Genomic DNA, 13,889 nt, shown 5'->3' with positions numbered 1-13,889 from the left:
TAGATAGATGGCATCAGCGATCAACTGAGCCACATGAACACTCATCCGTGTCAGGATGGCGTACACCAGCTGACACTTCGGCAGAGGGAGGTCGGAATTATGATCGTTGGGCAGGATGTTGCTGAGCAGCAACGTCATCCATATCTGGGTCAGGGTGGTCATGTTGGTGCGCATGATTCGCACTCGCCTCCCTGCAGCAGTCCGGGCAAAATCCTTCCCCGGTATACACAGCAACTGGGCGATGGCCTCCTCATCAAAACCATCGGACCGGTTCCTCCTCTGGCCATACTCGCACTCCTGGCCCTCTTCTAGCACTAAAGGATATCCCAGGAACTGGGTGATAGCATCCGCATCGAATGGGATCCACTGACCCCTCACCCAGGATCTCATATCTCGCACGCCCTCCTCCGTAGGCCAAGCATTGGCATAAAATTCGAGGACTATGTCTAGGTCAAACTTGGCCATGGGGGTAACCAGTGATGCCCACCGTCGGCGAACTATCTCCTCCTGGAAATCGGTATACTCATCGTCCCTGAGCTGGACGCGTCGCTCCCGGAGAAATGACCATCCCTTGATGGCCTCGAAGCGCTGCTGGTGTTCAGCGCTCCTAAAGCGGTGGCTGTCATACTCGGGAGCGGAACTGGTTCCTTCGGCCGCTTTATCCTTCCTGGATCTCTTTGAGGCAAGCTTCCTCGGGGCCATTTCCTGCGAAGGCAAACATTTGGAAAGTTAGTTTTACCAAGAAATGCTACTCTTAAAACGAAAATGGCATACAACCTCCTCCAATAAACACAAACATCAATGTAAATTTAGAGCAAACTCATGCACATACTTCCTTACGAACAGTCACTCGCACAAGATATTCTTCTAACTAAAAAAAAAATGCACCCATGCACAATCAAGGCACCTTCGTTACCTAGATCACTTATATGCACTTCCAAGGTGTATTTGCTACCTACATCACATGCATTTCCTTTGCTAAATTTACATACATGCATACTCAAGGCACTTTGGCTACCAAAAATTGCATACGTGCACATTCAAGTATTTCTAATACCTATACATACACAAACTTCGTGATGAATCTTGGCTACCTACACAATAAAGTGCTACATTTCATGCTTTATTCAAGTGTTTTTGCTACCTAAAGCCGCATGCAAATTCAAGTATATTTTCTTTTGCTGACTAAAATTGCATTCAAATTAAAAGGTATCTTTGTAAGGTATTTCTTTACATAACATGCAACATATATATATATTTTTGTGAGACATTTTGACTACCAAAAATTACATGTACATACATCCAAGTATTTTGCTACCATACCCAAAGTGTAAATTGCCAAAGGTATTTTGCTACCTATTCTACACCTACATGTCCGTGATGAACAAAATTCCTAAACGTCTAGGTGTATGGAAACTATTATAGCGTGGCTCATAGCTGATTGCTGGCCAAAAAGGGTAGCTTCACCCAATATGCACCCACTCTTGTGTTTTCTTGCATCAAAACAAGCTTTGGTTACTAGGCCTAGGGTATATGTGGGGTAATTATTCTAGCCCTCACGAAACTGAACACATGTTCAAAAAATAGAAAACATGCACAAACCAAATTGTCCCATAGGTTGTTTCCCTATAAAATCATGCGCAAATGCCATTGAGGCATTTCACCGAACACTTGGTGGGCGCGCGTTTAGGCATAAATAGCGAGAGAACGGGGACAATGTGGCATGCCCCATTGCCTCAAAATGCATTATAGGCCTAGGGCCATCTCATACAAACCCTCAATTCAACCCAACCAAGCAAGAAAACAAACCAAAATTGCCCCACATATATGAGCACATTCCCACAATTTAGAGCACCAAAAGAAGATCAAAATACACCAATGGAAAGCTAGAAAGCTTAAGGATGGAATACTTACTTGTTGGTGATGAATAAAAGCGCAAAACGGAATCGAAAAATGTGAAAAATAGTGATCCTAGGGCTGCAAACTCATAAATCCCGTGGGTATTGCTTTTGAATGGGGGGAAAAAGTTTTTGAATGCAAAAACGTCCCCCTCCTTCTTTTTTTTATTTTGGTGCAGGGGGTTGCTCGCCCAGGCGAGCTAACCTGCACTCTTTTTTTTTTTTGTAGTTTATCAACATCGCCCAAAACCTTGATTGGACAACATCCCAGGGATTTTTTAAAAGTCGATTGATTTTAGGAGACGACTGTACACGGGAATGACTCGCGTGAGGGGACCAAAGCTTTTGATGCTCCGCCAGCCACTCCGTAAGGTACTGATCGAAACCCCCCAGGATAGATTAGGAATCGAACAAAGGTAATAATTACTATGAATCCAAAGGATACTGGGCTGCTTTACAGCAGCGCTTTCTGCTTGTTCCGGACTAGGTTAAGGACGATGACCTATTGGTAGTGACCCTAGCCTCTTTTTGTGTCCGTCCCCAAGTATCTGAAAGTAGGAAACAACGAGGTGTGGCAAATCTCGACCGCGTCGTTGTCTTACCTTGATTGGTTCCTGCTGCTTTAACTTTGTCTCCACCCCAGATGGTAGCTCGAGATGATCCTGCCCCTGTTTTATCACAACAATATGCATGCGTATGCGTATGCATGAACGTTTTCAAACGCAGCAAATTTTAGTGAAAGTTGGTTTAGGTTCAATTTTAATTAAGCGCTTGGGGCATCCCATGAACTGAGCGGAAGGGCTTAGGTGATCATAAATTAACGCAAGGTTTAAAACCAACGTGAGGACTAAAGCCTCGAACCCACGTTCACTTCTTTAAAAGATTGTAACGAGAGATACAGTAGACGGGGAATCCCTGGGGGAAACCCAGAAAACACATAAAGATAAAGAACATGCAGCGACATCCTTAATTGCCCCATATTCTAAGCATAATATCGCTTGACAACATCAGAGTTCACGAGTGAAGGTAGCTCTTCGCCATCCATGTTGGTAAGCACCAGGACTCCTCCGGAAAAAGCCCTTTTCACAACAAAAGGCCCTTCGTAGTTTGGGGCCCATTTTCCTCGATTGTCCTTGACAGCATGGGACATTTTCTTTAGCACAAGGTCTCCCTCATGGAACTTGTGCAAGCGTACCTTCTTGTCGAATGCATTCTTCATTCTTTGCTGGTACAAGCGCCCATGACTCATGGCCGTTAAGCACTTACCTTCAATGAGGTTGAGCTGGTCATAGCGCGTTTGAGCCTACTCTGATTCCTTTAATCCAGATTCTGCCAAGATCCTTAATGACGGGACTTCTACCTCAAATGGTAGCACAGCCTCCATCCCATATACCAATGAGAACGGCGTTGCCCCAGTTGACGTTTGTACTGAAGTTCGGTAACCGTGTAATGCGAATGGGAGCATCTCGTGCCAATCTTTGTACGACACGGTCATCTTTTGGATAATCTTTTTGATATTTTTATTGGCCGCTTCCACGGCTCCATTCATCTTTGGTCGGTAGGGCGTGGAATTGTGATGCTGGATTTTAAACTCCTCGCACATTTCCCCCATCATCTTGTTATTCAGGTTGGTGCCGTTGTCCGTGATAATCTTCCTTGGCAAACCATATCGGCAGATGATCTCTCTCTTAATGAACCTGACCACTACACCCCTCGTGACATTGGCATAGGAGGCCGCCTCGACCCACTTGGTGAAATAATCTATCGCCACGAGGATGAAGCGATGACCATTCGAGGCCTTGGGCTCAATGGCCCCGATGACATCTATTCCCTACATGGAGAAAGGCCAAGGGGCGGACATGACATTCAGAGGATGCGGTGGAGCATTGACATTGTCTGCGAACGCTTGACATTTGTTGCATTTCCTTACATGGACACAACAATCACTTTCCATGGTAAGCCAGTAATAACCTGCCCTTAGGATCTTTGTGAAAACAAAACAACGATGGATACCTTAAAGCCCTACACTGGGGCAATGAAAGGCACCATGTGATGTAAGCTCCATTGGAGCTTGTAGGCCTAGGATCTTCTTCATCAATGGATTCCTTTGCTTCTTGGAAGATAAATGGCAGCAGAATGGAGAAGGAAGAGAGAGAGGAGACGCCACTTCAAGGAGAAGATGAGTCTAGAAGAAGCTCACCACCATAGGAGGCCATGGATAAGAGCTTGGAGGAAGAAGGAGATGAATGAAGGGAGAGGGAGAGAAGAGCACGAAATTTTGTGCTCAAAAGGAGCTCTGAAATCTGAAGTTAATATTCAAATGATCAAAGTTGAAAAAAATACACACACATGACCTCTATTTATAGCCTAAGTGTCACACAAAATTGGAGGGAAATTCAAATTTCACTTGAATTTGAAATTGAATTTGTGGAGCCAAACTTTGGAGCCAAAATTTCACTAATTATGATTAGTGAATTTTAGTTATGGTTCAGCCCACTAATCCAAGATCAATTACAAGATTCTCCACTAAGTGTGCTTAGGTGTCATGAGGCATGAAAAGCATGAAGGACATGCACAAAGTGTGACTATATGATGTGGCAATGGGGTGTAGTAAGCAAATGCTCACCTCCCCCTCTAAAATTTAATTGGATTGGGCTTCTACCAATTCAATTAAATTTATTTCCAACCACACACATCAAATATCCACTTAGTGCATGTGAAATTACAAAACTACCCCTAATACAAAAACTAGTCTAGGTGCCCAAAAATACAAGGGCTGAAAAATCCTATATTTCTAGGGTACCCTACCTACAATATGGAGCCCTATATACAAGGACCAAATATAATGACATCCTAGTCTAATATGTACAAAGATAATTGGACCCAACCTTGGCCCATGGGCTCAGAAATCTACCCTAAGGTTCATGAGAACCCTAGGGCCTTCTTCAGCAGCTCTAGCCCAATCTTCTTGGAGCCTCTTGCTCATGGTTCTAGTGATTGGTCCCTTCCTAGGGAGGATTGCATCAATGTGGTTCGCCTCTTTGGCATCCACGCACCACAGGAGTGTCATGTCGTGGTTTCTCTTATATAGTATGCTTCCGCTCATGAAGAAGCCGGCCGCCAATCTTCTCAATGTCCTTTTATCATTGTCGGCAATCTCTGGTGGGTATTCTTTGCTTACGACATATCGCTTGATGTCGAAATACCAAGGCTTACCGTCCCGCTCCTCTTCTACTTGGCAACAATGCGCGGGTTTGCCATGACACCAGAATTCAATGTATGGTAGATCCCCGTACGGCGTTAGCTAGAACATAGACGCCAAAGTGGAAAGCGCATCCACCATCTGATTTTCCTCCTGGGGAACATGATGGAAGGAGATCTCATCAAAGGTCTTAGCCATTTCCTTGATATAGGCTTTGTAGGGTATCAGCTTGGGATCTCTAGTTTCCCATTCCCCTCTCAGTTGATGGATTACCAATGTTGAGTCGCCGTACACCTTGAGTAGTTTGACATTGGAGTCAATCGTTGCCTGGACGGCCAGGGCACATGCTTCATATTCGGCCATGTTGTTGGTGCAGTCGAATCCTAGCCTGGCTGTGAAAGGTACACATTGATTGTCCAGAGAGACCAATACTGCTCCAACGCCATGGCCTAGAACATTCGACGCTCCGTCAAACCATACGGTCCATTTGTCCCGATCTTCGTCTAATTTTTCCTCAAACAAGGCCATGATGTCCTCATCCGGGAATTCGGGATGCATGGGCTGATAGTCGTTAAGAGGCTGCTGAGCCAAATAATCTGCCAAGGCGCTTCCTTTTATCGCGTTTTGGGTGACGTAAACTATATCAAACTCGGATAGCAGGACTTGCCACCGGGCGATTCGTCCTGTGAGAGCTAGCTTTTCAAAGATGTACTTGACCGGGTCCATCTTGGATATCAACCAGGTAGTATGGCTCAGCATGTACTGCCTTAGGCGATGGGATGCCCATACTAAAGCACAACACGTTCTTTCGAGCAAAGAGTAATTCATTTCACAGGCCGTGAACTTCTTACTCAGGTAGTAGATTGCGCGTTCTTTCTTTCCGGATTCGTCATGCTGCCCCAGCATACATCCCATTGACTCGTCCAAGATTGTCATGTATAAAATGAGAGGCCTTCCAGGTACCGGTGGTATAAGCACAGGGGGATTCATGAGACACTTCTTGATCCTTCCGAAAGCCTCTTGGCAACCCTCATTCCAGCGATCGGTTTGGTTTTGCGTAAGAGTTTGAACAACGGCTCACAAATGGCGGTGAGCTGCGATATGAATCTAGCAATATAATTCAAGCGTCCCAGGAAACCTCGGACTTGCCTCTTTGTACGGGGTTCCGGCATCTCAAGGATGGCCTTCACCTTTTCGGGGTCTACCTCTATCCCTTTCTGGCTTACGATGAAACCAAGCAATTTCCCTGATTTGACCCCAAAGGTACACTTAGCGGGGTTCAACCTTAATTGATATTTCTTAAGCCTTTCGAACAACTTCCGCAGGTTGACAAGGTGTTCTTCCTCGGATTTAGATTTAGCAATTATGTCGTCCACGTAGACCTCGATCTCTTGGTGCATCATATCATGGAACAAAGCTACCATGGCCCGTTGATAAGTTGCCCTGGCATTCTTGAGTCCAAAGGACATCACCTTGTAACAGAATGTCCCCCACAGGGTGACGAAGGTAGTCTTTTCCATATCCTCTGGCGCCATCTTTATCTGATTGTAACCGGAGAAACCATCCATGAAGGAAAATAAAGCAAAATTGGCCATATTATCTACGAGGATATCGATGTGTGGTAAAGGAAAATTGTCCTTGGGACTGGCCCGATTCAGGTCCCGATAATCCACACGCATTCGTACCTTCCCATCCTTCTTAGGGACCGGTACAATGTTGGCAACCCATTCTGGGTACCGAGCGACGGCCAGAAAACCAGCGTCAAATTGCTTCTTCACTTCTTCTTTTATCTTCAAGGATGTTTCGGGCTTCATCCTTCTCAGTTTCTGCTTTACCGGGGAACACTCGGGATTTAGAGGTAATCGGTGTTGTACAATGTCAGAACTCAAACCGGGCATATCTTGGTACGACCAAGCAAAGATGTCTTGGTAATCTCTTAGCAGGGTTATTAATTCTTCACGGATAGGTGCGGTAATACCCGTGCCTATATTTACTTCCCTTTTTCCACTGCCAGTTCCCAAGTCTACTAGTTCTGTTTCTTCTTGATGAGGCCCCCTTTCTTGGTCCTCATGGGCGACTATCCTTTCTAATTCCAGGGGAAGTCCCACATCCTCGTTCTCTTCATCTTCCGTTTGATTCGTTTCTTGCTCGAAGTTGATAGGCGGGTCCCAGGTATTAGTACCTTCAAGGGACTCGTCATCGGATCTGCCGTTTTAAATATAAAGAAGTAAACATGCAAATGGATGAGAATGGGTAGAGACGTAGGAACAGATGAAGAAAGATCCTTGTATTTATAAATTAAAAGACACAAAGCCTTAACAAAAGAAAAACTCTAAAGCCTAGGCCCAACTATAAAGCTTTTAAAACCGTAAAGGTTTACATTATGCTCGTTGCGTAAATGCCGGGGCGTTCCTCCACTCGCCAATTTCCCAGCTGGAAATCAGGAGGGCATGGTCGTACCAAATCCAATGTACTCGGAACATCATCTTCGTATATCGCGACCACTTGACCTTCATCCCCCAGACCCGCGCTTATAAAGCTCCTACTTATGTGGCAGGGTGGGCTTCCTTCACCTTCTTGTCTCAACCGCGAGCTTTGACTACCGTTCTTCCTTCCCGCGATGCTTATCTTTATATCTGCCTGAGTGGGCTTATAGCCTAACCCATACTTCCCACGATTTCCTTTGGCATTTATCAGGCTAGTTATACCGCCATTGTCTTTGCCTAAACCCATTCCGGGTTCGTAACCGTTCCCCAACATAACTCGGGCCATCATTACTGCTGCATCGGACAGGCAAGGTTGCCCAGAGAAGGAATCCATGGAGGAAATGCTTACCACCTCGAAAGACTGGAAAGCGGTTTCTAATGACTCCTCTGCGGCCTCCACATAAGGCATAGAGGATGGGTAGCTCACCAAGATGTCTTCCTCGCCTGATACGATGACCAGATGCCCTTCCACTATGAATTTCAACTTTTGGTGGAGTGTAGAGGGAACAACTCCCACCTAGTGGATCCACGGACGCCCCAACAGACAGCTGTAGGGGGGTTAATATCCATTATTTGGAAGGTAACTTGACAGGTGTGAGGGCCTATCTGTACTGGGAGATCGATCTCTCCCCTAACCTCTCGGCGGGTGCCGTCGAAGGCACGAACCACCATTGAACTCGGCTTTAGGTGGGAAGCATTGATTGGTAATTTCTCCAAAGTGCTCTTAGGCATCACGTTTAAACTGGAACCATTATCGATGAGCACCTTGGCCACGATGTGGTCCATACACTTGACTGACACGTGCAAAGCTTTATTATGCCCTCTTCCCTCGGCGGGGATTTCTTCTTCGGCGAAGGCGAGATAGTTGTTGGCAGTGATATTATTGACCAGCCCTCCGAAACCTTCTACCGAGATGTCTTGGGCCACGTGGGCCTCGTTCAGAACTTTTATTAGCAGAGCCTGATGAGGCTCGGAGCTCATGAGTAACTCCAACAGCGAGACCCTGGCCGGGGTTTTGTTGAGCTGCTCGATAACCTTGAATTCGCTCTGCTGAATTATACGGAGGAACTCGCTGGCTTCCTCTAGCGACACCTCCTTTTTACCATCCTTTTTCTCCGGAAGACCTTTCGCCGGAATATCTGTATTCGAAGCGAGGGGTATTTCATCATCTTATTCCTCCACCATTTTTTATTTCCCCTTGACGTTCGCGGGTTGGACTGGTAGGTCCGGAGGTGCAAACACATGACCGCTACGGGTCACACCACTCAGTCCCGTGATATTTGTTACCTTAGCCGACAACGAGCTGACGTCGGTGGCTTCTTCTTCCTTCCCCCTCGGAGGTGTATATCTTCATGGGACTGCGCGGCTATTGTGGTATGGGAAAGGGGCAGGTTTAGCTGCCAAGGGGTGTTCGGGCTTTTGCGAAGCTGTGCCCTTGGTGAAGTATATCACCAAGGGTTTGGGCTTCGCAACACTGCTCCCATCCGTGGAGTGCATGCATATGTGCTGCTCTTCTCTTCCTTCACTGCCGACTTCCAGTCGACCCTGATCTATCATCCGCTGTAACAATTCCTCCACTTCCAAACACGTTTCCATGTTATGCAGCTCGCCGGAATGCAGCAAACAGGAATCCTCCTTACGCCCACTATGGAGAATCACACCTCCTTTTTGTAGGGCCTCAAAGATAAACCTCCTAGGGGTGTCCACGTCCCTCAAAGGTTTAGACCTGCACGGCCTATCGGACTCAATGGCATTAACCGTTCTCCCTCCATGATTGGCGAGCGGGTTGGTTTTCACATTGGGCCGATCCTCTTGGAAAGTCAACCATCCAGCATCTATCAAATGTTGGACTTTGTGTTTAAAGGCCAAGCATTTTTCAATGGAATGCCCCGGGGCACCCCCATGGTACTTGCAAGTCGCGTTAGGGTCATACCACTTTGGGAAAGGGGGTTGGAAGACCTTTCCGGGAGTTACCACGGCCAATTGGTTGGCGATGAGGGACGGCAAGAGGTCTTCATACGTCATTGGGAGTGGGGTGAATTCTTGAAATGGCCTCGGAGGGAAGTTCCTCATTGCGTTGGAATTGCCGGGCGGGCGAGTTGTGTTTGGAGTTGGAACTTGGGGAGCTTCCCTCTGGGCGAGTGCCTTAGGCTGCACGGGTGCTGAACTAGAGGCATTCCCGGTGTGAGCTGAGAAGCTCGGATGATGTTGCGCGTACTGATGGGTACCATGAGGTGGCTGCGGGGGTTTGACCCATGTGGGCGTTGAAGAGACGGCATGGGCATCTCCTTCCTTCCTTTTTGCCCTCGTTGTCCCGATTCTTTTGGCATTCGCACTCGTAGAGGAAACGTAATCGAACTTTCCTCTTTTCAATCCTACCTCGATTCTTTCCCCGGCGAACACTAGGTCCGCGAAGCTGGATGACATGTAACCTACCAACTTCTCATAGTAGAACACTGGCAAGGTGTCTACCATCATAGTGATCATCTCTCTCTCGACCATGGGAGGAGCCACTTGTGCTGCCAGGTCTCTCCACCGTTGTGCGTATTCTTTAAAGGTTTCGCCCTCTCTCTTGAACATATTCTGTAGCTGAGTGCGATCGGGAGCCATATCGGAATTATACTGATATTGCCTTAGGAAGGCAGTAATTAGATCCTTCCAAGTACGGATACGGGAAGCTTCCAGATTAGTGTACCAAACCACCGCGGCTCCAGCCAAGCTATCTTGAAAAAAGTGTATTAACAGCTTCTCATCCTTAGAGTGTGCGCCCATCTTGCGACAGTACATCTTGAGATGGTTCTTGGGACAAGTCGTCCCTTTATACTTGTCGAAGTCCGGTACTTTGAACTTCGGGGGGATAACAACATCGGGTACTAAGCAGAGATCCGTCATGTCTGCGAATGGATAGTCACCAAACCCTTCCACGACCCTCAATCTCTCCTCGAGGAGATCGAGTTTCCTCCTTTCTTCAGTTGCCGGGGGCGGTCCTTCCATGGACAAAACTATTGGTTATGTCGTGAGGTTGGGCTGAAGCAACGTGTTGGGTGCCGACCCTTCGGGGATCGGGGGATAGAACTCGACATCCCTTCGGGCATAGTCTTGAGGGTTTTCGTGGACCTCGTTGGGCTGTTGAGGAGGCTCCCCTTCAAGGACGGGAGAAGAAATATGGCCCGCATCGTCTTGCATGACGGGTGGTGAGTAGTTAGGCGGCAATCCATAAGGGTAAGCCGTTCGGTTGTATCCCAGATGAGGGTTGCCGTCGTGCCCCAGCGTGCTCCTTCCCCGTCCTACTGTGTTTGAGGGAGGATGGCGTGCGGTAGCCAAGAGAGTTGGGTCTGCTTCGGCAGCCGAACTGACAGCGGCGACCACGTTTTTCTCCATGAGCTGCCTCATTCCTAACATGGCCTCCATCATGGAAGCCATTTGTTCTTTCAGAGCCGACATGTCGGCTTTCATATGTTCCTGTGTCTCCTCTTGATCACCCATCGTTCTAGATTTGGATCTGGTGCGATAGGGATGCCTTGTAGCGCGTTTAGTTATGGTTTTTTTCCTAAAAAACCAAACGTGAGGAGTAGGTAAGGAAAAATGAATGCATGCTAGAGATAAAATACAGGAGTGATTTGATTCACACAAGCTTTTGGAGCAGAAACATAGGACCAACTCATTTTATTTCAGAAAGTCATATCTAGTCAAGATCTGAGAGACCATACAAGTTTCCTAGCGGTTTCTAATTATATGGGTCATTAAGTCTATCATATGCTGACAATAGCCGAGAAGCCCGTGGATTTCTTCGGGGGCGGAGTAGGTGTCCGCCATTGCCTTGGCCTTGGCTAGCAATCGGGGAAGTTCTTGACTCCCGTTCAAGGTAAGAGCAAACCGGTCCATCCACATGGTTGCCTCTTGGTGTAAAGAGTCGATCACCCTTCCTCTAGCCTCTTTTTCCGCGTATACTTGGGCATACTCGTCCGCGACCCTATGCTCGTGGGCCGTGGCTAGACTTAGCTCTTCTTGGTACTTGGCGATGATAGCTAGCATGTTGGTCTCCGTCTTGCACAAACGCTGAGACAAGTTTCTTCTGGACCTTGAACAAGCAACTAACTCCTCTTTCAAGACCATGCCATGTGCTCGCGACTGGTCTCTTTCTTCCCTTCGCAGCTTGAGTTCACTGTTGCTACCCCACAAAGCTCCGCGAAATTTGTTACGACCATACTCTTCCTTGCGAGCCCTCTTGGTCTCTTGTTCAAGGGCTCTTGCGGTAGTTGCATTCTCTTCTCGTAATCCGACACACTCTTTCCGGATGTCTGTAGCGGCTAACTTGAACTTCTCCTTGGCAAGTCTCGCCTTTCCTAACTCGTTTTTGAGAGCTTGGACTTCTTCGTCCTCTTCCGGCGCTTCGAAACTCTCTTCGCTGACAACCTTTAACTTGGCGAGCCAATCTAAACCTCGTGTATGAACTTTCAGCCATTCATGTTAACCACCAATAATGCCATTATGAATGCCCCTAAGTTCTTTATCTTTTTTTAACGGGGTTTCCCACGCTTTATGGATCCTTTGTATAGCCTTGAAATTTTGCGTGCCGAAATCTCTCACAAGGAAAGGAGACATGCTTTCTTCCATCGGTGCTCCCCTCATGGGGTACCCTAGTTGTCTAATAGCGAGCGCGGGATTGTAGTTAATACAACCCCTCGTTCCTATCAACGGAATGTTTGGGTACCCTCCACATGAGAAAAGGACTCCCTCCTTTCCTTCCTTCCATCGGGGGAACCAAATGATTGTTCTACCTCCTATCCCAGCCAAGAGCTGGTCCCAATCTATTCTTCTCTTTTCAGCACACGAGCGATGGCTTCAGAGCGGACATGGATGCCTCGTGTCTTGCTGGAACAGGTGTGAAATCAACCAAACACAGAGAGCGGGAAAGCAACAGCTGATCCGTGCGCTACTCTTCTCGCACCTTCGGTCAAATGTATCAAATAAATCTGCCAAGACAGCTACCACCGGGCTCTCCTTGCTATGGTGGTATGCAAGGAAAGCGTCGATTGCGGCTAGGTCCACCAAACCATCCACATTTGGAAAGAGGACGACCCCAAAGATTAGCAATGCTAACACATCCATAAACGGGACCCACTCTTCATGATTTGCCATATCCCTCGCCTTGTCTTCTAGGTACTTCCGTGGTAGGCCCACTATGCCGTTTCGAGTTTGTTTTACGCGGTCCAAACCTCTTGCTGAACCCTTGACCACAGTTGCAATTCTGCTCAAGGAGGGGAGAAACCCGGAAAAAAGATATGGTTTTCTCCCCCCGAGAGGACATCCCAGAATCTCCTCAAATTCTTCAATGGTCGGTACCAATTGGAAGTCTCTGAACGTGAAGCATCTCAAAGGCTGGTCGTAGTATTGGGTGAGTGATGCAATGGCTTCTATGGATACCTCTGCAATGGTCAAATCTAAGATCTTTCCATAAGTCTTGCGGAAGGCTTGCATTTGGAGAGGTCCCATCAACTGCCCCAATTCCTTAATGCTGGTAACATCTAGGCCTTTAACCTTGACTTGATAAAACCTTTTGCCAGTTTGATTTGTCACCATGTTTACTAAAGTGAGACAAAAAGCTGTGCGAATCAAAAAAACTCCAATATCTCATGGGTGGAATGGATGAATACATATGACACAGATGTAATTTAGGAATGCGGGAGCCCGGGGAACTGTCTCCTTCTTAGATACAACGTCTAGGGGTAGCAAAGTGCCCCAACGTATGTATTTAAGAAGGTGACACGGACCCTCCATTGGTTTGTTTACAGAGGGGATCAAGACAGAACCCGTGTGTGATGCATATGCGAAAGACGCAACACGGGAATGTACATAGTACGACAATACTCATTGAATATAAGCAAAATGGTATATGACACTCATGCATGGCAGTGTGAAAAATGGCACGTAACGTGTTTGCTCCGTGCCCCTATTTAAGGGACCTATAAGGGAGAGAGCTAACTAGGCTTTTAGTGATAATCCCCAAGGTAGTCATATCTCTCTTGATGGTTTCTAGAGTTATCATCCTCTTCGAAGAACATACTGCAGCAGTAGGGACTACTAGCAACAATATGTTTTCAAAGAGAAAAACTCTAGATGAGGGTTCACTGCAATCAAGCAGTCAGAGACCTAAGCATGATCATAGATTCACCTCCACTCCTTATGTTCCCACGACCCGGGTATAGGGCCCCCTTTTTTTTTTTCAACTCACCGTGTGTGCAAATAGCGTTAGTGTTGTGTGCATCAATGGATAAATATTTACCTTAAGCATACACTTAA

This window comes from Glycine max, chromosome 17, assembly GCF_000004515.6.
Source record: "Glycine max cultivar Williams 82 chromosome 17, Glycine_max_v4.0, whole genome shotgun sequence".
NCBI lineage: Eukaryota > Viridiplantae > Streptophyta > Magnoliopsida > Fabales > Fabaceae > Glycine > Glycine max.
This window is presented reverse-complemented; position numbering follows the sequence as displayed.